Genomic DNA, 23,345 nt, shown 5'->3' on the forward strand with positions numbered 1-23,345 from the left:
TAAGAAGAAAATTAAAATTGACTAAAGATAACTCTTTAGAATTAAATTTTAAAAACTAAATAAGTATGTTTTTATTAGTTCAGTGTCTCTTATAAATACTCTTTAGTTGCATTAATAGAGAGACTTTCCCTCAATAGAATCATATATTTGTTCAAAATAAGTTTAATTAGCAAATGAGTAAATAAACATTGTTCTCACAGCCTCATTAGAGAATTTATCTGAATTTAAAGCATCAAATAGGGACCTCCTTTCTTATGCCTGGCTGCTCCAAGAACCCAAAAATGGAATACAGGAAGGACAAGCAGCTCCCAAGTTCTGTGGTGCTCTGATTAATCATTACAAGAGGCTTGTGTGAAATAAATTGTATGCCCCAAAGTCCTACTCCACAGATAGATGTGGGATGGGAGAGGACATGCCTTGTGGAAGAAGGGTTATCATGAACTCAGGCAGGTTCTCGGTCAGACTAATTTAGGAAAGAATACCAGAACTTGATAATCCAGAAACCGATTTCCTTAAAACCATTCAATCTGATTATTCTTCTCATGTACTCTCAGTCTCAAGGCAAGTGGTATAAATAATGACTGGAGCCAGTTACAAGTGAAAATGCGTGCACTGCATGAGGGGTGGGGTCAGTGGTGAACCAGAGGGTGCCAAGGGCCAGGTCTAAAAGGCTGCATTGGGAAGAGAGGAAGTGTTGGCTTATCTTCGGATTTTAAGAAAATCTGGAAATCCCAACTTTTATTTCAAATAATCTAACTTTAAACTGCTAACTCAAAAACTGAAAAAAATTCTGTGCACACCCGACAGAACACTTACTGCTACTTTTTGCTTTATGCTATTGATAGTTTTCTTGTTGTTGCTCTTATTGTTGTTTTCTGCTTAAAATAAACACATTTTATTTCAAAGTATAAAAATATAATGATGATGGCCGGACGTGGTGGCTCACGCCTGTAATCCCAGCACTTTGGGAGGCCAAGGTGGGCAGATCATGAGGTCAGGAGATCCAGACCATCCTGGCTAACACGGTGAAACCCTGTCTCTACTAAAAATACAAAAAAATTAACCAGGCATGGTGGTGGGCGCCTGTAGTCCCAGCTACTCGGGAGGCTGAGGCAGGAGAATGGCATGAAGCCGGGAGGCGGAGCTTGCAGTGAGCCGAGATCACGCCACTGCACTCCAGCCTGGGCAACAGAGCAAAACTCCATCTCAAAAACATAAAATAATGTATATCTAAATATATATATATATAACTATGATAACTATATTAGAATTTTATATCATTTCTTATATATAAATATAGATGTTCAAGGTCAACTATAAATGAAATTAATTAAAATTCAGAAAAATCAGAATAAAATAAATAAATTTAGATGGTGGCTGTCATCTAGAAAATTCATTCATTCAGCAGTCATTGCTGAGTATTTCTTTGCAGGAACATTCTAGGCACCCTCAAAATTCAAATTAAAAAATACATGAATCTTTCATTTAATACAGAAGATAAAGCTTAAAAATAAATAGCAATAATATAAGTTGATGTGCCTTATGAATTAGAAAGATATTTTGAAAGCAGGAATATGGACTCAAAGAAAAATATATGATTATTCCAATTAGAATGTACTGTGCATTGTTTCTGTTTTTGAAAGTATCTTCTGCTTTAAAAAATGGATGTATTTGAATCCCTATCAGTGTTAGATTATGGTTACTAGATCTTTCTGCACAATATTTAGACAAAGAAAACTAACAGAAAGAGAAAACAATTGCCACCAGTGTTGAAAATACTAGCATTTTTTCTGACATATATTGTATAAGTTATGGAAATAAACTTTTTATATCCAATAGAAATTTGACATATCCTACACTCTAAAATATGAATACTATTTTATAAGTGTACCTTTTCATAAAAATCATACTAATAAAAGACCATGGCAGGGTACATACAATTTTCATTGCGTTTCAAGTTGCAGGCATTTGAAAATATTAAGCAACAGCAAACTGAGAGAAAGGGAAATAATCTTGAGCTCCCAATTCTGCAAGGAGAAACAAAAAAAAAGGTTGACAGCTTTTATCCTTTTATTTAGCCAGGCTGTATACAACAGTGCTGAGGAGCACAGGATTGATCATCAGAAAGACTTTGCTAATCAGCCTGGGTTTTAATCTAGGCTCTAATTCTTCACAGTGGAGCCAGCTTATCAAAGGGTTAGGTTTCGAAGTCAGTGAATAAGATGAAAATAAGGTACGCAAATTGAGCCACATTGGAAAACAGCATACTATCTTGCAATAAATCATAATTGCCAATTTTCTTCCTACTTTGCTTCTTCCATTGAGTACCAGATAAACTAGTTAGTGTACGTTTAAAAAATAAATACACTCTAGATTTTTACTCAGTGTTGACAGTGGAAAGGCAGTGGAATCATCTGTATTATTTAATTTGTCATTTTGCTTTATCACATCTTCCTCCTTACAAGTATTACTGAATTCATGTAAGATTACTGATATGTATATGTAATGCAACACCATGGTAAAGTCAGACAAGCTTCCTTAACAGTAAAATAATGAAAGTAACAACTCTTTCACAGAGATATTGAGAGGATTAAATGAGACTATATATATATATATATATAAATATAATACTTAAGAGTGTGCCTGTCACCTAGTACTCACTTAATAAATTATAGTTATCATTTAGTTCAGCACATAATTTTTCTTACAAATAAATATTAATGATAACAACAAAGTATCACTCTTCAACTTTGAAGGAAGGGGGAAAGATCTGCTCCTGCCCCAAAACATGCACAAGGCTATTTTCATAAGGGGAATGATATGATCAGGGTTATGTTTTAGAAGGATGAACTGATAAAGTCTCTGCCTCTCCAAATCCACTCTATCTCTTTTCCACCCTGCTTTGTGCCCTGGAAGGCTGACCTTTGTGGATTGCATCAACTGGTCTCCCTGGCTTCCAGTTTTGGTTTGTCCAATAAAAGACAATGGCAGGAGACTGAACAGGAAGAGGAAGGTGAAGTCAGTATTTGTTCCCCCATTTCCCTCTAGGCCATGGTTCAGCAATGGCTGTGCTGAACCACGGTCTCTATCAAAGACTACAGCTCTTGTCACCTGGCCTATAGCTAGAACTTTCTCTTTCCTACTTGTGGTAGGTGCTTGGTACCCTGCCCTCAGGTAACTGCTTCCCTTTGTTGCATGAAGATTGATTGTAGAAGACTGGAAGTAGAGAGAATGGTTACAAAGTACTGATATGTAGGAAATAATTGGGGGCTGACCAAAGTAGTGGATAATGAATGAGAGAAAACAAGACAGAAATAAGATACATTTCAAAAACATCTAATATAGGAGAGAAAAGCAACTATAACTAATTGGATGAAAGAGCAAGGAAGAAAATAAGTCTAAGAGGATGTCCAAGTATTTTACTTCAGCAAATGAATAAAGACTGACGCCATTCGCAGGGACAGCAAAGTAACATCATCTGATTTGCTCCTCCAACAACTCCTGGTTTCTATTGTCACACTTTTCAAAACTGATCATTTGCTTCTTTGAGGTACCTTTTGTATTTATCCAGTATTTGCTGGACAGCATAATTATTTGAGATTTATCTGCATTGAGGCACGTATTCCTTTTTAGTGCTGAGTAGTATTTTATTGTGTAAACCAAAATTGTTTATACATTCACCGGTTGATGGACATCGGAATTGTTTCCTGGCTTTAATTGTTACACATAAGACTACTATGAACATTAATGTACAGGTCATTGAGGCTTGCATTTTCTTACAGAAATATCTAGAATTTAAATGGCTTGGTTATATGCAGGTATATCTATAACTGTTTAAGAAACTGCCAAAATGGTTTTCCAAAGTGGTTTCACCATTTTACATCCCATAAGCAATGTGTAATGTTTGCAATTTCTCCATCTTTTTACCAACACTTGATGAGGTCATTCCTTTTAATTTTAGGTATTGTAATCGGTTTGCAGAAATAGTACATTGTATATTTATGTTGTATTTTCCTAACGAATAATGATGTTGAGCATCTAGTAATGTGCTTATCTGTTCATGTCCTTTGCCCACTTTTTCATGGGATTATGTTTTTTCTTGTTGAGTTGTTTGAGTTTCTTGTCAATCCTAGATATTAGTCCTTTGTTCAATGCACAGTTTGAAAATATTTTCTCCCATTCTGTAGGTTGTCTGTTTACTCTGTTGATTATCTCTTTTGCTCTGCAGAAGACTTTTAGTTTAGTTCACTCCCACTTGTCTATTTTTGGTTTTGTTGAATTTGCTTTTGAGGTCTTAGTCTTAAATTTTTTACTTAGGCCAATGTCTTAAGAATTTTTCTTAGGATTTCGTTCAGGGTTTTTGCAGTTTCAGGTCTTACATTTAAGTCTTTAATCCATCTTGATTTAATTTTCATATATGGTCAGAAATATGGATTCAGTTTTATTCTTCAACATATGCCAATTTTCACAGGGTGTCCTTTCCCCATTGTACATATATTTTTGGCTTTGTCAAAGATCATTTTGTTGTAGGTTCTCTATTTTGTTCCACTTATCTATATGTCTACTCTTGTGTCAGTGCTATGCTGTTTTGGTTACAATAGTCTTGTAGCATAATTTGAAATCGGGTAATGTGATGCCTCCATCTTTGTTATTTTTTCTTAGGATTGTTTTGACTATCTGGGCTCTCTTTTGGTTCCATATGAATTTTAGGATTATTTTTTCTAATTCTGTGGAAAGTGATGTTGGTAATTTGATAGGAATTGCACTGAGTCTTATATTGCTTCAGAATATGTGACCATTTTAATGATATTGATTCTTTCAATCCATGAGCATGAGATGTTTTTCCATTTGTGTTATCTACTATTTCTTTTATTGGTGTTTTATAATTCTCCTTGTAGAGATCTTTTACCTCTTTGGTTAGTTGTACTGCTAAGTATTTTATTTAATTTTTTGTGGCTACTATAAATAAGACTGAGTTCTTGATTTGCTTCTGAGGTTGAACGTTATTGGTGTGTAGAAATGCTACTAATTTTTGTACATTAAGTTTGTAACCTGAAACTTGATTGAAGTCATTTATTAAGTCTAGGAGTCATTTGAAGGGGTCTTTAGTGTTTTCCAGGTATAAGATCATGTCATCAGTGAACAGAGATAATTTGGCTTCCTCTTTTCCAATTTGGATTTTTTTAAAAATTTCTTTCCCTTGCCTGGCTGCTCTGGTTAGGATTTCCAGTACTATGTTGAATATTATTTGAATCTTCTCTCTTTTTATTGGTTAATCTAGCTAGCAGTCTATCGGTTTTGTTTACCTTTTCAAAGAAACAACTTTTTATTTCATTGATCCTTTGTATTTTTTTGTCTGAATCTCAGACCTGCTCTGATCTTTTCTATTTCTTTTCTTCTTTGTCTGGCTCCTTGAAGTATGATATTAGGTTGTTAATTTAAACTTTTTCTATCTTTTTTATGTAGGTATTTGATGCTATAAACTTTCCTCTTAGTACTGTTTTTGCTATATCTCAGAGGTTTTGCTATCTTGTGTCTCTATTTTTATTCATTTCAAAATTTTTTTATTTCTGCCTTAATTTATTTACTTGAAGATCATTCAGGAGCAAGTTGTTTGGTCTCCAAGAGTTTCTATAGTTTTCAGAGTTTCTGGTGGTATTGATTTCTAATTTTATTCCACTGTAGTCTAAAAAGATATCCAATATGATTTCAGGTTTTTAAAAAACTTATTGAGATTTGCTTTATGGCAAAGCATATGGTTTATTTTCAAGAATGTTCCATGCCCAGATGAGAAAAATGTATACTCTGCAATTGTTGAGTGGAATATTCTGTAAATGTCTATCAGGTCCTTTTGGTCTGGCAACCAGTTTAAGTCCAGAGTTTCTTTGTTAATTTTCTGCCTCAGTGATCTGCCTAGTGCTCTCAGTGGTGTTTTGAAGGCTTCAGTATGATTCTACTGCTCTCTGTCTCTTTACTTAGGTCTAGGAGGATTTGTTTTATGAATCTGGGTGGACTGCTGTTGGGTACATATAAATTTATAGTAGTTATATCTTCATGTTGAATTGAACCCTTTATCATTATGTGATAATCTTATCTTTTTTAACTTTTACTGATTTAAGGTCTCTTCAGTGTGATATAAGTATAGCTACTCCTGCTTGTTTTTGTTTTATGTTTGCCTGCTATATCTTTTTCACCCTTTTATTTTGAGTATGTGTGTGTATTTACCTGTTAGGTGGGTCTCTTGTTGGCAGCAAATGGTTGAATCTTGTTTTGTTTTGTTTGATCCAGTTTTCCAGTCTATACCTATTAACTGGAGCATTTAGGCCATATATGTTCAAGGCTAATATTGATATGTGAGGTTTTGTTCCTGTCATAATGTTGTTACCTAGTTGCTTCATAATCTTGATTGTGTGATTGCTTTGTAGGATGTGAGCTTTGTACTTATGTGTGCTTTTATACTTCTGAGTACATCCTTTCCCTTCACTTTTATGTTTAGAATTCATTTAAGCATTTCTTGGAGAGCCAGTGTATTGGTAATAAATTCCCTTAGCATTCGCTTATCTGAGGAAGATTTTATTTCTCTTTCATTGATGAAGCTTAGTTTAGCAGGATATGAAATTCTTGGCTAGCATTCTTTTCTTTAAGAAGGCTGACAGTAGGACCCCAGTACTTCCTGGCTTGTAAGGCTTCTGCTGAGAAGTCAACTGTTAGTCTAATGGGATTTCTTTATGGGTGATTTGATGCTTCTCTCCAGCTGCTTTTAGGATGTATTCCTTCATGTCAATTTTGGATAGCCTAATGAATATATGCTTTGATGAGCTTTGTCTTGCAAAGATTATTTCAAATGTTTTTTGAAGTTCCTGTATCTATATATCTAATTATTTATCTAGACCTGAGAAGTTTTCTTGAATCATTCTGTCAAATACATTTTCCAAAGTTTCTATTTTTTTACTTCTTCTCCCTAGGAATGCATATAACTTATAGTTTTGGTTGTTTTACATAATCCCATATTTCTTGAAGGCTTTGTTCATTTTTAAAATTCATTTCTCTTTATTTTTGTCTGACTGGGTTAATTCAAAGAATGGGTCTTCAAACTCTAAAAGTCTTTCCTACACTTGGGCTACTCTGTTGTTAAATTTTCTACCATATTTTATAATTCCTTCAATAAATTTTTCATTTCCAGAGTTCTGTTTTTTTTAATATATCTATCTCTTTAGTAAATTTTTCATTCCTATCCTGAATTTTCAAAATTTCTTTCTTTTGATTTTCAACTTTGTCTTGGATATCATTGAGCTTCCTTATAATCCACATTTTGAATTATTTATCTGTCATTTCAGAGTTTTCATTTTGCTTATGATCCATTGCTAGAGATCTAGTGTTATTCTTTGGGGTATGTAAACACCCTGTCTTATTTTTTCAATTTTAGATTCAGGGATACATGTGTTTGTTTATATCATGGGTAGTACATGCTTAATGGTGGAGATTGAGCTTCTAGTGCACCCATCACCCAAATATTAAACATGTGCCCAAGAGGTGATTTTTCAACCCTCACTCCTCTCTCGCCCTCTCTCCTTTCAGAGTTCACAGGACACACTGTATTTTTGTACTGCTAGAGTTTTTACATTGATTCCTTCTTATTTGAAGAAGCTGTCACTTCTTATATTGGAATGTGCTTTCATTTGGATTGGACTTTTAAGTTTTTATTATCTTCTCTGTTGAGGGTGTAACTGTAATGTATGTTGCGTGTCATCATTTGGCTTCAAGTCTGGGCACTTTCAGGGGACCAAGGCTCCCTATGAGTTCCTTGGTTGTAGATAACTTTTGTATAAGTGGTTTTCTCAAATTCTGGTTGTTGTAACTATTTATTGAGTGTATAAGCTGACTAACTATCTTCCGCAGGACTAGGAGTGCGGATGTCTCAGGAAGTTTATCTAGTTCCTTAGCACTATGCCCTTCTGTCAGCAGGTTTTTCATTTGGTTGTGCATTTCAGTCTCCAGCCCAGTACGTGGCACTTACAAGTAAGAGCTGACTCTTCCTCGAATACCCCAATAATGAATGAAATCACCCATCTTGACAGGGGTTGTTGGGGTGCCTCCTGGTGGATGCTCTGACATCTTTGTAGGGGGTGTGCAAGAGGGGGCTGCATTAGCTTCTCATCCTGCCAGGCAGAAACATGATCCACTTCCCTATCAGACCCCATCCCAGGGCTTGCAAATTTCAGTTCACATAAGTACTGTCTTTTACTTCCAGGCCACAGTGCAACTGAGGTCTGTGAAAAATGCCTATCCCACAACTACCACCAAAATGACCTCAGGGTGGAACCTCTTTCCTCAGCCCAAAACAGGCAGCCCTCAGCTGGTCTGCACTCCACTGCAGGAACACTGCCACTCTGCATAGAAAGGGAGAGATGAATCCTTCCCTTTATGCAAGCCTGGGCCAGGGGGCTCATTTTCAGTGGGGATACATCACCCTGCATGGCACTGGAAGGACTTTCTCCAAGCCCGCCCATGCCAACTCCCAGTAGGAAAGGCCACAGTTGTGTCCATAACAGCGGACAGGGGGAGCAGGAGAAGACTTCCTCTCCATGTTAATTCCTGGCTAATAGTTCTGCCTGCTGCTGGAGCAGAACAACCCTTCCCCGCTTCAGAGATTAGCACCACCCCCATGTCTCCATTGGGAGAGTCCCGGTCACTGTCTGGTCACAAGCAGGAGGGCTCTCATGCAGGAAAGAGCAGATAATCTGGTTTCCTTTGTTTCAAAGGGTCTGCAATCCCCTTTCCCCTAGGAGAAGCCCATGCTGAGAGCTAGATCTCCGGGGATTCCATAGCTTCTCAGGGTGCTGCCAGCCCCTTGTGGCTGCCACAGTCAGAGTGGGTTCTGAGAAATGTTTGTGGGGGATCTAGTGATGCAGAGAAACAAGAGCTGAGATTTCTTTGGCAGGATAGTGGTCCACAATGTTTGCCCAGCAGCAATGGCACTCATCACCTCACCTTGCATTTGAAGAGAGAATGAGCAAACTTGTACAAGATGGCTGCCCTGTGCTCTGCTTTCCAGAAGTTCACAAACTGCCACTCACAGCAGTGCCTGGTCTCACAGGGACAGAGGGGTTCTCTGACAATCCACTGGTCCGCAGTCTACCGCTGGGATGTGAGAATAAACAAACACCTCTACCTACCCTTTCCATGGGACTCCAATTTCCTCAGGGATTAATCTTTGCCACACTCTTGCTGCTTTGTTTTTCTGTGCCTCAGCTTCTTCCTGTGAGTTCTTTGACGGGTTCCAGCCCTCTTCCCTCAGCACTCCACTCAGGCCATGATCATTCTCCTGTAACTTTGGACCTTCTTTCTGACAACTGGTATACAACGTCTCTAGTAAGCCACAGTTCAGGAGACCGGAAAGTCCAATTTCCAAGCGGATTCAGTATCTGGTGAGGGCTGGCTTCCTGGCTCATAAAAGGTGTCTTCTTAGCTGTGTCTTCACATTGTACAGAGCCATATGCCTTCTTTAGTGAAGTGTCTGTTCACATCTCTTGCCCATAAAACCAGGCCTTTTTTGTTTGTTTTCCTACTGAATTTTGAGAGTTCATTAATTATTCTGGATCCATATCTTTATTAGACATATGATTTGCAAATATTTTCTTCCAGTTTGAGGCTTATCTTTTCATTCTTTTACCTTGAAGGGAAGAAGATCTTAATCTTAGTGAAGTCCAATTTATGACATTTTTGTTTTATGAATCATGCTTTGATATCACAGCTAAAAACTCTCTAAGTCAAGAGTATGATAATTTCCTCCTGTGCTTCCTTCTAAAAGTTTTATAGTTTTAGAAGTTATATTTAGGTCACTGATAAATTTTGAGTTAAGTTTTGAAATTGTATGAGGTAAGATTATGCTTAACTTTCTTATTTTTTACCTATGGAATATCCATTTGTTTCAGTATTAATTTTTGAAAAGACTGTCCTTTCTAAACTTTTTCAAGAATTGATTGATAATATGTGTGAGTGTATTTCTGGATGCTATTCTGTATTATGATTCAATTTGTCTATCTTTACTCCAATACTACACTGTCTTGATTACTATAGTTTTTAACCCTTGAAGACAGGTAATTTCAGCCATCTAATTGTTCTTTTTCAAAGAGTTTGGGTATTCTAGGTTCTCTACATTTTCATATCAATTTAAGAATCAAGTTGTCAACTTCTATAAAAAAGCCTCCAGGACTTCAATTAGGACAATGTCAAATCTATAGAACAATTTATGGAGAACTGATACATTAATAATATTTGAGTTTCCCAATCCATTAATATGGCATATGTCTTCCTTTATTAAATATTTTAAAATAATCTCAATAATGTTTTGCAGTTTTCAGTGTGCAGATCTTGCACCCTTTTCAGATTTATCCTTAAACAAAAACAACTTGTATTGGGATTATAAAAATAATTTTTAAAAATTTTAATTTCCAAGTGTTCACTGCTAATATATTTTGGGAGACAGTTCTCCATGAATATTTTTATGGTCCAGGCCATCTGAAGAAAGGGTGCTACAAGAAGTTTGCATAACTGCCTATAAAGCTAAAGATAGTGTTCCTTCTTTTCAGTTCTCTTCAATGTTCTGAAAGAGCCTGTGTGTAGATGGCATTTCCTCTCTAAATGCTTTGAAGGATTTACCAGTGAAGCTTTATGGGCCTGGAACTGTATTTACAGAAAGGCTGGTAACTAAAAGTTCAATTCTATAGTGAAGGTAGGGTTACTTGTGTATCAATTTATTTTTGAGTGAACTTTAGTAATTTTTACCTTTCTAGGAATTTATTCACTTCATCTGTTTTGTTGAGTCCATTGGCATAAAGTTGTTCATAATATTTCCTTATAACTTTTTAAATAACTTTGAAATCTCATGTAAAAGAACATTATAAACACTCTCATCCCTGAGGTTTTCTCGTAGTGTTTTCTCTGTGTTTTTTTTTTAACCTTACTTTTTCATGGTCCATGAATTAACTCTTAGTCATAAAACTATGACTCCACTGCTAAAGCGGACATTATAATCCTAGGTGGGTTTATCTTCTTCAGCTTGACAAATATTCATTTCTTCTTTCAAAATTTGTTATCATTTAATTATATTGGAAACAATGTTTTTAAACCTTTAAATCCATTGCATAAACACTAAGTCAGGATTTTTCTTTTATGGACACAGAAGTTTTAGAAAGTAATTATATCTCTACATAAACTGTGAACCCTGCCCAAAAAATGAGCAAATACTTACACGCTGAGAACCCAAATATCAAAATATAAAGCAAAATGGAGCCTCTAAAAAATCTTTTATTACTCTGGGTTTTTATAAGTGTCCCTTTTTATAAGCAAGCTGAATTGGTGTTCACCCAGCGCTAGGGTTCATTCTAAGTGAAAATTGAAAAAAATGCCTCATGATCCACTTGCCTCAAGGACACAATTAACTAACACAAAAATATGTTGATGTTTGCCTAACCATTTTAGTTTTAACCCAATACTTAACATTACATATGCATACAGGGTACTATATTTGATAGAAAAATAACTGTGATTTTTCAATCATTAGCATGAAAACAATAGACTAAAACATAGGCATATTATGTAAATAAAGAAGTAAGAAGGAAAAATGTCTTGACTCAAATTTGCAAACTTCTGTAAATTTTTGTGGGCCTAATGATTGAGAGATTGTTTAGCACTACTATTGAATTTCAGAATAATTTTGCATATACTGAAACTCTAGACTGCTCCTAATTTTTCTGAAGCTTTAGTTTAGATTTCCAATTCCTACTGTTTCAATAGCTATCTAGAGATTATTGTGTTAAGAATCAGATATTGGGAAGTCACATTTGTTTTAAATACGTATTTTCTTCTGTATGGTTTTCAGAGTGATTTTCTTCTGTGCCTGGAGGGGAGTGAAAATCCGTCATTTCTCTAACAGGAAGCCCAGAGAAATACCCAGCTTAGATATATGGTCATGTGCAGTTTCCTGTTACATTCCAGGAATTGTTCTTGGGTATAAACAGTCATCTTCCAGGGGGCAGGTCATGGCTGCATCTGCCTTGTCTATCACTCTATATTTGTAGAATATATGAAGTATCTGGCTAAGAGTTGTTAATCCTGATACAGCACCAAGTCTCAATTTATAGAATGTGTTAAACTTTTGCCAAGCTCAGTTTAGTAAGCACAACTTTTAGGCAAACAGAATGTCATTATTGATTGGATTCCATGCATCATTTCCCCAAAATAAAGCATCCTTGAGTTGATTGATTTTACATGTTGAAAAACATGTTTTAATGGGGAATTTTCACAAAACTGTGTTAAGCTTTCCAGTATCTGCAAAATATAAACAAAATAAATAAGACCTATCTATAAAAATGTCTACAACATAATCAGAATACAAGAATATTTGATTTGAAAAATATTGAAAAATAAAACACAGTTTTCTGAATAATACATGTTATATTAGTTATGAGTTAGGATTTTACTTCATAGAGACATAGAATCCATACTCAGTGACTAGATAGAAATGTGGATAGGACATGAAGGATTAATCCCAAAGTTGATTGAAGGTATAAACTGTGTTACATAGCCAAACACTTGGCTGTGTAAATGTAAATTAAATAAAGTTGTCATCTTAGTTCCTCAGACTCACCAGCTACATTTCCAGTGCATATGGTTAGTGGCTATCATATTATACAGTCTAGATATAGTACGTTTCCATCATCACACAAAGTTCTATTGGACAGCAATGGTGTTCAGAACATAACACACAAAGAAATAGTTTTAAAACTAAGATTGTTGTTCTTAGAAAAAAAGGAATGAGCATATGAAATGAGCATACAACATATGAAAAATTTTATGCTGTTTCTATATAGTTTCAAAAAATGTTTTCAGTGTCTCACTCAATGTTTTAACTAAATTGGTAAGACCCTTTAAATATCATTACATAGTGCAGAAGGGCAAATACAAATGTTCTGTTAAACATATAATTTGGGGGATACTTAAGGAAAAGAATAACAAATTAGTTACTCAGAAGAACAGTATTTTCAGAATGAAAAATTAAATTACAACAAACTGCAAAATTTTAAAAAACTGACAACTATCACAAACATCAAAAATTCAAAAAATATTTCTATTGTCTGTGTAGTATACCTTTACATGTTCCATATTTTGCCTCATGATATGACAATGGTTCTGTGTAACTTTATAGAGAAAGAATAGAGAGACAATTCAATCTTCCTTCTAGGATGGTCAATTGAATTTTTAAAAAATGAAGTTAGGATGCTCAAAAAAGTGACTTCACACAGACATGTGCTTTTTTAGAACCCACAGGTTTGTGCCCTATAAAAACACATTCTGATCAATTCTCCATTGTATAATTCCCCCCAAAATAAAAAATATATGATACACTGATCATTGTATATGCTACATTATCAAATATTCCCAATAAGGGATATTTTCCATTTTGATTAGGTGTTGGATTAGGTGTTGATGAGAACCAATTCTCTGCTTATAATTTTATGTGTCTGACAATATAAAAATCTTTCATAGATCAGCTTCTGGATTGGAACACTTCAACCCTCATTGTTTTTTGTTATTTAGCTTTTATTTCATAATCATAAATTTAACTCTGCAATCCAGCTAGGCATGGAAAGGAACAAGGAAAACATGGAACCCAAAGGGAACTGCAGCTAGAGCACAAAGATTCTAGGATACTGCGAGCAAAAGGGGTAGAGGACTGTTCTTCTGAACTACGGAAGGAATGGTCTGGTGGTTAAGATAAAATACAGGTCAAATTTATTCGAGTTGTCCACTGTCAGCAATGGTGATCTTCTTGCTGGTCTTGCCATTCCCAGACCTAAAGTGCTCCATGGCCTCCACAATATTCATGCCTTCTTTCATCTTGCCAGAGACCACATGCTTGCCATCCAACCACTCAGTCTTGGCAGCGCAGATGACATACTGGGAACCATTTGTGTTGGGTCCAGCATTTGCCATGGACAAGGTGCCAGGACCTATATGCTTTAGGATGAAGTTCTTGTCATCAAATTTCTCCGTAGATGGACTTGCCACCAGAGTGCAATTATGGCATAAGAAGTCACCACCCTGACACATAAACCCTGGATTAATTCTGTGAAAGCAGGAACCCTTATAACCAAATCCTTTTTCTCCAGTTCTCACAGCATGAAAGTTTTCTGCTGTCTTTGGAAACTTGTCTGCAAACAGCTCGAAGGAGACACGACCCAAGGGCTTGCTGTTGATGGCGACATCGAAGAACACAGTGGAGTTGACCATGACTGATAGTACAGGGCTCACAGCAGAGGTGGCATCTGCAAAGCCTTCAACCCTTATTTGTTCCCACTTCCCATGTAAGCCCAGTGGCAAGTGTCACAGGACAAGCTCACTTGATTTTACAATATCTGGTCCTACATCTTTATTTCACGACACTAGGTAAGTCACCAGTGGGTACCAAGTAGTAATACTCCTGGAAACAATTCCTGTCATGGGATAACTAGCAACAACTGAACTACACATAGAAGTGAGTCTGTGAACTACAAAAATATGTCCACCATCCACCATACCAAAATACATGTATTCAACATTTGACTTCCCTTTAGCTGATCCGCAAATGCCCATGACCATTCTCCTGCTATCTAGCACCAAGGGAAAGCATGATAACAGTGAGTATGGATGAGTGATAGTAATCCAACTAAGCACAATTAAAATTTCTTAATTTTGCAAATGTTATGAAAATATACATCCATGTAACACAATACTGGGATCCCTCCCAAGGCCCCCTGCAAGTGAGAAGCCGAGAAGCTAAACTCCATTGGTAAATCTAGCTCTGATAAAGGATGCATTCCTTACCAGCACCAAGAATTGAGGAATAGAGTTTGAAATATAAGGATTCCAATTAAATATGAGATAGCTTTCCTGTCAGCATTGTTGAATGTTGACACTATAATGGAATAGATAAAGAGTTACAAGTTCAATATTCTAGTAGTTGTTTACGTTTTAGTTCTTTTGCCCTTGTTTAAAATGCAGAACTTGCTCAACTTGTGATAAGGTTACATCCTGATAAATCTATCATAAGTTGAACATACCCTAAGTTAAAAATGCATTTAAGGCCGGGCATAGTGGCTCGCACCTGTAATCCTAGCACTTTAGGAAGCCGAGGCGGGAGGATCACCTGAGGGCAGGAGTTCAAGACCAGCCTGGCCAAAATGGTGAAACCCTGTCTCTACTAAAAATACAAAAAATTAGACAGACCTGGTGGAGGGAGCCTGTAATCCCAGCTACTCTGGAGGCTGAGGCAGGAGAATCGCTTGAACCCGGGAGGCAGAGGTTGCAGTGAGCCAAGATTGCACCACTGCACTCCAGCCTGGGCAACAGAGCGAGACTCCATCTCAAAAAAAAAAAAAAAAAATGCATTTAATACGTCTAACCTACCAAACATCATACCTTAGCCCAGCCTACCTTAAACGTGCTCAGAACACTTACAGTAGCCTAGAGTTGGGCAAAATCATCTGGCAACATGGGACAATGTAGCATATTGGTTGTCTAACCTTGGGCTCCCGTGGCTGATTGACAGCTGTTGCCCAGCATCACAAGAGTGTTGCACCATATACTGCTGGCATGGGAAAACATCAATACTCAAAGGACTGTTTCTGTGTAATGCGTATCACTTTTGCACCGTCTTAAAGTTGAAAAAAATCATAACTTGAACCATAAGTTGGGGACTGTCACACAATAAGTGGTAGCTTCTATAATTTTCCTGATTCAACATCCACATTTCTATAACATAAGGTAACTGGAAAACAAGTCAAAAGTATATATGTCTACCTTAAATAATTATTTATGCCATCAGAGCAGTATAGTCATTGGTGAATGAAGCATATTTTGAAGAGATTAAAAAGAAAACTAAAGGTAACACTAGGCATTCACTTTATTTATCTTCAATTATTAGTCACACTTTATCAAATTCCTGTTCTATCCTTTGCTAAGAACAGTTTTTCCTCCTCTCTCTGTTGTCAGGTCACAAACAAAACTCTGCTATCATGTTACTACAAAAACATTTGGTTTTTCCCTTGCTATAAAGAGATAGGCTACATTTTCTCATTTTATTTGTCTTTCCCGGTTCTATATATTACAAAACACAAAACAGTTGCCCCAGAAGGATGTTAGGTAGATACCAAAAACCAGAACTCTCCCCAACAGTCCCTTCTCTCCAGCCTGCCTACACTGGACAAAAAATCACCACCACAGCCGGGCGCGGTGGCTCACGCCTGTAATCCCAGCACTTTGGGAGGTTGAGGTGGGCAGATCATGGGGTCAGGAGTTTGAGAACAGCCTGACCAACATGGTGAAACCACGTCTCTACTAAAAATACAAAAATTAGCTGGGCGTGGTGGCAGGCGCCTGTAATCCCAGCTACTAGGGAGGCTGAGACAGAAGAATCACTTGAACCCGGGAGGCGGAGGTTGCAGTGAGCTGAGATTTCGCCACTGTACTCCAGCCTGGGTGACAGAGCGACACTCTGTCTCAATAAATAAATAAACACCACAGAAAATCAGCAACTGTTTTTGCCCCTATTGAATTTTCTCTCCAGCAATTGCAAGTCTATATTTATTTCACATACACAGTATTCTCACTCTGAACTGTATTCCTCCACCCTAAAATCACCAAATTAATAACATCCTCATTCATTCATTTCTATGGCAATATCACACAGTGGAATAGACATACCTACTCCTTGATAAACTCAACTTGTAAAAGATCATATAGTTTAAACTTTTATGTGTACAGAGAAACAAAATTTTAAACAGATGCATTTAATCAGAGCACATTAAATGTTCTAAAAAGTGACATGAAATGGTTTCTTCACAATTGGAAAAGAATGACTAGATAAAACTGAATTTTTACAAAGTGTGATGTGTAAAGTTGGTTTCAAAATCACCAAATATTTCCTCAGTAATCATAAGTATTGCTAGTGGAGTCTACAAAAGTAACTAGACTTTTCTATTATAGAAGACTATAATCTAGTTGTAGAAAAGGACAATAAAGGTATTTTAGGTAATGATAGCATTCACCTAATAATAAACACAAAAATATATAGGAAAATTCAGAAAATACATGATTATTATGTGAATATATACACATTTAAAATAAACCTGAGGAAAAAATTCAAGTTACAGTTTTGGGAGAAGGTATGAAATGAACACACAGAAAGAGGCAGAAAAGCAGAAGACATTTGAAAGGAGAGATGATCCACTTTATTTCTAGTCCAAAGTTAGCATGGGGAAATGTCCGGAGAAAAAATTAAAATAAAATAAAAATTAAATAAATGTGGTGAAGCAAAATATGAAGGTGGGGCTTAAATTAAGTATTTGATTCCATAGACAATGTAAATCCACTAGAGAAAAACCTTATAGATTAATGAAGCAATGCATATAATAATTTAAGGAAAGAAATCTGGCAGTGCTATCAACATCTTATCAATTATAAAGGGAAGATTGACCTATTGCTGGCAATTGGAATATGTTTCTGTTCATGTCTTCTGCCTACAAATTTAATACGTTTTCTGAATTAACTAAGCTCTGTAACTTTTGCAGTTTGAGATGCAAGAAAAAAACTAGCATAGGTTTCTTCTTTTCTTCTTTACAATATCATAGGTGATTAGTTTTTACCATAGATCTTTGGCAAAGAAATTCAGTCTATTATTAGAATCCCATATGTTGACACATTCTTGAGTTCAGGAAAAAGATTATCTAGTCGTAAGGAAATATTTTTATACTTATGATTAATCATATGAAATAACATTTTATTTGAAAATACTATGTCTCTATACATTGATGAGACTGATCCATGGTGTCTTTAGAGTGGCATATTGGTCATTTTATTAATGATACAATTTATTGAATATATTCTATGTGTCTAGAACTGTGCCAATTATTTTCTATCCATCTATATGTCACTTCATGCTTATAGCAACTCTTTGTTTTACAAGAAGTGAAATTTAAGCTTATAGGTGGCCACTTTCCCTAGGTTACACAGTCAGTAAGTGGCAGAGAAAGAATGTGAACCCAGTCTGTCTCATTCAGAAGCTGGCACTCTGACCACAACACTATGCTGTCATACAGGATAAATCAAGAAATTTCTGATCTTTCTATTTATTCTAAAACTGATTTTACATAATAAAAAATAGTTTATCTAAATGGTGAAAGAATCCTCCAGAGAATCCAGTGGGTCTAGCTGTGTTTGCATGGTACACACTATTTGTATATTAAACTTGATTTACATTAATTAATTCAATTCTATTTATAGAGCACTTAGTATGTTCTATGTGCCCAATGCTAGGGCTAAAAAACAAATATGATCTAGTCCTTTCTAGTCCTTTCTCTAAACAGCTCACATTCTGGTGAGGGAAATAAGAATACAAACAAGTACATTAAAATATCTGAAATTTAAAATTTCCTAGAGATTCTCAACAGCAGATTTCAACTTACACAGGAGAGAACTGGCAGACTTTAAGATACATCAGTTGAGATTATCCAATCTAAGAAGCAGAAATTAAAAAGAATTTTTAAAAAGATGAATAGAGCATCAGAGAACTGTTAGAGACCATCAAGCATTGCAAACACATGCATAATGAAAGTTCCAGAAAGAGAAGAGAGAGATAAAGGGGAAGAAAGAATATTTGAAGAAACAATCACTGAAAACTTCCCAGATTTAATGAAAAATGTTAACCTCCTAATAGAAGTATCTCCACACATTCACGGTAGAATAAACTCAGAGATCCACATCTAGACACATCATAATCAAACTGTCAAAAAACAAAGAAGCAACTCCTCACGTGCAAAGAATCTTCAAGATTAACAGCTGAGTTCCCATCAGAAATCATGAAGCCAGGAGACCATGGAATTATATAAAGCAGTCTCCAATTATTCACAAGGGATATATTCCAAGACCACCAGTGGATGCCTGAAACTGCAGATAACATCAAACTCTATTGCTGTTCATTGGAATATGTTTCTGTTCATGTCTTCTATCCACAAATTTAATGCCTTTTCTGTCTTAACTAAGCAGTGTAACTTTTGCAGTTGGAGATGCAACAACAAAACTAGCATGAATTTCTTCTTTTCTTCTTTACAATATCATAGGTAGATTAATTTTTACCACAGATCTTAGCAACCCCAGCACACAATTTTTCTCCTTTTCATATCAGGTCAAGAACTTTCAGCTTTTCACTTAAAGAAAGCACTTTATGGCTTCTATTTGGCATATCTAAATTGCCAGCATCACAACCCTTCTGCTTTAGGAACATTTTAAGTTAAACGAGGGTTATTTAAACACAAGTACTGGGTTATTACTACAGTTGATCTGATAACTGAGACTGCTACTAAGTGACTAATGAACAGGTACTGTGTACATCCTGGATACTTTGCCAAAAAAAGGATAATTTGTGTCCTGGGTGGGATGGAGCAGGATGGTGCAAGATTTCATCATTCCATTCAGAATGGTGTGCAATTAAAAACCTATGAGTTGGTGATTTCTGCAATTTTCCATTTAATATTTTCAGACTGTAGTTAACCATAGGTAACTGAAACTGTGAAAAGTGAAACCACGGATAAGAGAGGGCAATTGTATTCAAAATGCTAAAAGAAAAAGATTGTCAGTGAGGAATTTTTATGTTCAGTGCAACTAATATTCAAAAGACAAAGGGTACATTAAGTAATTCTCAGATAAGCAAAAACTTTAAAAATTGGTCTCCAGCAGACTAACTCTATAAGAAATATAAAAACAAGTTTTTCAGCCTGAAATGAAAGGGTATTAGACTTGCTCTAATTCACATGAAGAAAGAAATAACACTAACACATAGGTAAACATAAAAGACAATATACATGTATTTGTGTCTGTTTTTTTGCAGTTTAATCTTTCAAAAAAACTCCCCCCAGAGAACATCAACACAATAGGACACATTTTTGTTTCATTTCTTTCTAATTTGATCTTGAGGTACCTCTCCTGAGAATAGCCATAAACTCTAGCCCTACCCTGATGGGGACCTCAAGGATTTGGTTATAGAAATTTAGTGTGCCTTTCCCAGATACTTCTTTATCCTGACAGACTACCTAATGTCTAACCTATGACCAGGTGTCCTCACAGGACACTTGTTTATACTGGCAGGTACCATGTGGCTCCTGTCTGACCTGTATTTAAGATTTGTATCTTAAGAGATTGGTCAAGATAGCCCATCTCTAGAAAAATAACTATGACTGGGAGAAAAATTGCACCCAAGTGTGTCAGTCAGGAGAGGCACAGAGAAGGCACACAACAAAATACTCAAAATAACAGCAATCATTTATTACTTACCGGTCCAAGAGAGAAGAGAGTTACTAATCAGGGCTGATGGGAAGGTCTCAAGGGGATTATGCTCAACCAGAAGATAGAGAGGTAGACCTGTAGGCGGACTCCATTTGAGTATAGGGCTAAATATGTAAGGTCTAAGTATAGACATGACTCCTTTTTGAGTACAGGGTTAACTGTCTCATACTAGAAACAGGATTTAGTCACCCTTGATGCAGGCTGAGGCCTTTATTGGGGTGCAGGGCACCCAAGCAGATTTCCCATGAGGAGTTCTAATTGATGGAATTAGACATAAGAACCATGAAGCCACACTGTGACTTAGAAGTGATCACTATGGCACATCTGCACATTCCATGAGGGTATGAGTGTCAGTGTGATGAGTCCAGTAGGTTGTATCTCTATGTTTCATAGGGAAGTGGTTAACAGGAGGTGGTTATGTAGGGCAGATATCTAGATAGACCACACTGAGGAACTGGCAGGAGGCAGAGAGTTGAAAACTGGATCAAAGGTGACTAAATCCTGTTTCTAGTAGAAGACGGTTAACCCTATACTCAAAATGGATTCAGGGCCAACATAATATTGCAAGTACTCACTACACCTGTATCCACTGCAATGGATAATGCCTTAGTTGGTTCAGGCTGCCAGAATGAAACACCATAAATTGGGTGACTTAAACGACAGGAATTTATTTTCTCACACTTCTGGAGTCTAGAAGCATTAGATCAAGGTGCCTGCTGATTTGGTTCCTGGTGAGGGCTTTCTTCCTGGCTTGCAAATGGCCACCTTCTTACTATATCCTTCCATGTCAGAGAGTGGGAGAAAGAAATAACTTTCTGCTGTCTCTTCTTATGAAAACACTAATCTTATAGGATGAGGGCTTCAGTCTTATGACCTCATTTAACCTTAATTATTTCTTTAGAAGCCCAATGTCCAAATATAGTCACACTGGGGATTGGGTCTTCAACATATAGATTTTGGAAGGACTCAAATATTCAGTCAATAAAGACAACATCCTCTATTGGTTTCCTCTCATCTGTTTCATATCCCTGGTTCCTCACTCCTACTTCCTAAGATCACTTTCCAAATAAACTATCTGTAAACAAGTGGATCAAGTTCTGTTTTCATGAGAACCCAGGATAAGGCAAGAAATGCTTACAGAAATTTCCATAGCAGCATTGTTTGCAATAGCAAAAAAAAAAAAAAAAAAAAAAAAAAAAACGGGAAATCACCAAATGGCAACTGACACAAGAATGAAAAAATAAATTGTGGTATATATGTAATAAAATTAAGTTCTGGAGTTAAAATGACATAAGCAAGTCAAAAAATACATATAGTATAATCCCATTTATATAGAATTCAAAAACAGATGAAACTCAACAATATGTTGTTTTTTGTTTAGGGTATAGGTTCACATGTAGAAAGCCTATAAAGAAATCAAGGAAATGATAAACACATCATTCAGTGGTTACCCCCAGAAATGAAGAAAGGGGGCTTCAGAGTTATTGGTAATGCATTTCTGAAGCTGAATGCTAGATACACGGGTGTTGGTTTTACTGTTTTTTTAAAATCATACAACATATATCTTTACATCATACATATATTACATTTATAGTTATATATGAATATGGTTATATATATTTGCCTGTTTGCCTGGGCAACAGAGTGAGACCCTGTCTTAAAAAAAAAAAAAAAAAGAAAGAAAGAAAGAAAAAAAAAACAAACCCAATATGTGGTTCAATCTCAGGAATTCACCATCCTGAATAACTAGGCTAATTAATTAAGAGAGATGATAGCAATTTTCCACTTATTATTTTTGCATGCATTTAGCCTTCCTGAAATACGGTTGAAATTTAATTTATATTAAAAAAAGAAATAAATTTATACTATTAAATTTAAATAAAATTAAATCACATATATATCACATACATCACATGTACACATATTTACAGTTAAATTGCATAGTATTTAGCTATATATTTAATTGCATAGCAATTCACTATATAATTTATCAGGCATTTTAATTAAGGCAGTTAATTAAAGAAACAAAATATTAGCCTGAAGTATGAAAAACGGGCTTTTAAAACACAAGCTTTGTTAAATGATGCATTCATTTAACTTAAAACGAAACAGCAAGGTTGTTTTCACCAACAACATTTTCCAATTCAACCGGAAGAAATCCTAAGAGGAGAAAAAATGTTTCTTTCCTAGGCAGTGTACATTTTGAAATCTACCAATAGGAAAACATCTGTCAAGAATGAATTTCAGAAGAAAATTAATTTTATAATTTACCACCTAGATAGCTGCCAAACTTTAGTGACTAAAGCTCTAAACCAAGTGGCAGCAGATCTAACATCCTTTTCTCCTTCCTCTTCATGTTCCAGCTCTGCAACTGGATGCAAGCCAAGATCTTAGATGACTCAATTTTTCACTATATCAGACGAAGACAATACTTGCCATCTCCCAAATAAAGGTTATGAGGATTAATCTGTCCATAATGGATTTGGAGATCCTTGCAATAAAGATTAAAACCATATATAAAATTTATCATATTTTGTAGATGTGAGTCTTCAAGATCAGTTATCTTCAAACTGTTTATTCCCTAAGAATTGGGCCTGCAGTTTAATATCCTGTGACACCAAATACATGGTTCAATCGTAGTTAGGGATTCATGGTCTTGAAGAACTAGGCTTCCATTGGTATAGCTAATTAAGAGAGATGATAGCAATTCTCCACTTACTATTTTTGCCTGCGTTTATCCTTCCTGAAATATGGTTGGAATTTAAAACATGGAAGCTGGTTACTACTTACTCCTAGGCACCATCCTAGAAGCAGCACAAGATGGGTTATATGGCTGATTTAAAATCTAGAATATAAATGTGACATAAAATGTAGGATTAATATTTCAAAAAATGCACCTGTCCTAGCCAAGGATGCTTTTTTCCTTAAGTAAAAATATCATTAACATCACAGTTTACTGAATA

The 23,345-nt window shown here is 35.8% G+C and overlaps 1 pseudogene; it reads right to left on the bottom strand.

Moving 5' to 3' along the window:
- Nucleotides 1-13,797: 13,797 nt before the first annotated feature.
- Nucleotides 13,798-14,295, bottom strand: LOC140711468 (peptidyl-prolyl cis-trans isomerase A pseudogene; annotated as a pseudogene).
- Nucleotides 14,296-23,345: the final 9,050 nt, after the last annotated feature.

This window comes from Chlorocebus sabaeus, chromosome 3 (genome assembly GCF_047675955.1).
Source record: "Chlorocebus sabaeus isolate Y175 chromosome 3, mChlSab1.0.hap1, whole genome shotgun sequence".
Classification (NCBI taxonomy): domain Eukaryota; kingdom Metazoa; phylum Chordata; class Mammalia; order Primates; family Cercopithecidae; genus Chlorocebus; species Chlorocebus sabaeus.